Raw genomic sequence first — 3088 nt, 5'->3', positions numbered from 1 at the left:
TTGTACAGATCAGTTCATTATAAATTTCTTAAAATATGTGATCTAAAACACATTATAATTTTTATTATGATTATTGAAGTGAATGCAATGTCGCTCTTGTTACATTCCAAAAGTTATTTTACTGGTACCTACGGTTTTTTTCTATGTTAATAAATGTATAAAAACATACAATTTCCATTGGTCCACACTATTGGTGAATGTATAAAATTGAAGTAGTAACCTAACTAACCTAACCTAACTGTAATTTTTTTACTTAAATTTTTCTTTCAAAAAGATCTGGGCTAACTTATGCTACTTTTATTTTAAGATTTTTTCAATAAGTTATAAGCCACGCGGATTAAGTTGCAGCTAGTTAAAAATAAATATATAATAAGCGAGTCAACAATGAGAATAGGTACAGAAGCGAATTATATTAATTTAGCTTTAAATGTAACTGTATCAAGTTACATCTGTTGACTTAAAATTTATGATCGTTACATATTGACTCAGAGTCAATATGTAACGATCATAAATTTTAAGTATATTGACTCTGAGTAATATATTTATGAAGACAACTATACCCATACAGACGACTCCATAGTCTCTAACCTCCTGGCTATATTTATAAGACAATTAAGTAAAAAAATGTATTTGCCTACCTACTTTCATCAGGCGTTTACAAATGAATTGATAATGGCTGACGGAGTAACTTCTATAATAATATATTTGACCGAAGTAGACTTTACATAAAGACATCTTGTAATATTATGCATTTTATTTACTTGTTATATGTTTGATATGAATGTTTTGTATGCGCCCATTAAATATTTTTTTCTTTCTTTCCTTTCTAAAGTTACCTCAGTCTCTCCTATTGCATATGCCAAGCAGTTTGCTCCGCTTTTTCTTTCAGTTGACGGGTGAGATATGGCAGTGAAATTACAGAAATGGAGGCATGACTTCTTGGTTCTCCGGATTGTTGTATCACGAGCATCACGTGATAGCGTAGTGTCCTTGATGCTGTTCATGATATATGCGAATGCATAAGAGCCCTCAGCTTGTTTGCCATTCTAAAAAATAAATTGAATATTCTATTGAGTAATACCATTAAGTACCTATGCAACTCACTGCCTTTTTCAATTATATTATGGAGCCACTAACCCCGAAACGGTTAGTGCCTATTCTATAAATAATGAAATTATTAAAGAAATTATATTATAATGAAATTTAGAGTATATATATATATTAAGCTAAATGTATTTATGTAAAGTCCTCTACTTTATATAAATTTTAGATCAAATAATTATTAGAGAAATCCATTGATGTTCTTATTTTCCGATATTGCCACAATAACAGTTGACGATAACATGGCGTACAAAGCTCGTGTGCTTGAATAAAAGTAAATGTACATACTACATACATATATGCATAAACTTATGTTGTTTGTGAACAAACTAGTTCGGAAGAGCGCTCCCCATGACTACTAGTTCGCAGAGGCTTTACTCCTTGATCTCTTTTTATAAAATTTGCAAAATACTATAAAAGTCTTGCTCCTACAAAACACATATTTGAATTTTAAACTAACAACACTTTTTTAAGACATCCAGAAAATACGACGTCTTTTTAATAGGGTCCCCTATTAACGTAACGTCGTAGCGAATACGATTCAATACGTAGAAAGTCTCAAAAAATGTGAATTTAAAATTCGAGGACTCAAAAAAGTGACCAAATTTGCGGCAAAGTTAACCAGTCTTTCTCTGACTCACAATGGAAGCGAGCGAACTAAAGGAACCAACTAGTTCACAAGAGCTCTGCAATTTAAACTGAGCGATCCGAATCGCGAACTGAACATGTCAGAAAGTACTTGCACTATATCACAAGGAGAGATGCCAGTTGAAAATAGTATAAACATATTCTATTTTTAAATAGTTTTCTTTTTAAAATAAGAATCTATTTAAATGCACACCGTAATTAATTTAAATTCTATTTTGAAATAGAAACAGCACTAGTCTCTAATAAAATAAACTTAATATAAACAATTGAATAGTATTTTTTCTATTCGGAATGCACATTTTGCTAAGAAGAATGGCTAATAAACTTAACGTTCCTTTTTTAAACATTATATCGCCCAGCATAAATTTTAGAGATTTTGTTTTAATACACGAATTCATAGGAATTAAAATATAGAATATTAGCTATTTTCCGCGAGTTCGCCTGCTTTTTTTTTGAGATAAAAGTTGGGCCATTTGTGTTCCTATGACACGATCTACGTTCCGTTCCATAACTCAAAATATGTTAATAACTTACATGAACATGTTTTATTTTTCTACCTATGTTATAGACGTGTTAGAAGTTTCTTGTATTGATGCACAGATGGCTCTATGTGTAGCATATTGCAAAATTCAGATTAATTGGAAACTAAGTGTAGCAAGTCAGCACAATGACCTAATTTCATAACACACTCTACCATGTTAAATTTCATTAAGATCAATTCAGCCGTTTATCTGTGAAACGATAATGAACAGATTGATAAACAGACGCATTTATTATATATGTTATTAGTCTTGAATAAAATGTAAAATCACAAATGGAAAACTTTAATACAATAACGTAGACAAAAACTGAAGAAATAATTACAAAGTAATCATTCATAAAAAACGCACAGAGTAATGCATAATAAAACACAGATAAATATGATAAAACTATACATATAGAAACTATAGAATAAAAATGATTGACATAATCTTAATCTTAATATATATATATAATAATAATATTATAAACGCGAAAGTTTGTAAGTATGGATGTTTAAAACTCTTTCACGCAAAAAATACTGAACGGATTTTGATGAAACTTTACAGTAATATAGCTTACGCATCAGAATAACACGTCGGCTTCATTTTATATTGAAATCACAGATAACATAATATTACATAATTGAAATTAAACCGCGGGCACTGCTAGTATTTAATGAACAATATCCAACAGTATGTATGTATATACATATAGTCAGTTGAGCAAAGCAGATCAGTTCACCAGAGAATAATTATCAATGAATTATGTCACAGATTAAGGAGGGGAGTGGATGACACAAGGGACGGCAGGAGTATAT

This window comes from Achroia grisella, unplaced genomic scaffold (genome assembly GCF_030625045.1).
Source record: "Achroia grisella isolate CSIRO2021 unplaced genomic scaffold, CSIRO_AGI_Agris_v1 utg676, whole genome shotgun sequence".
NCBI lineage: Eukaryota > Metazoa > Arthropoda > Insecta > Lepidoptera > Pyralidae > Achroia > Achroia grisella.
The sequence above is the reverse complement of the archived record's forward strand: the minus strand, read 5'-3'. Positions refer to the sequence as shown.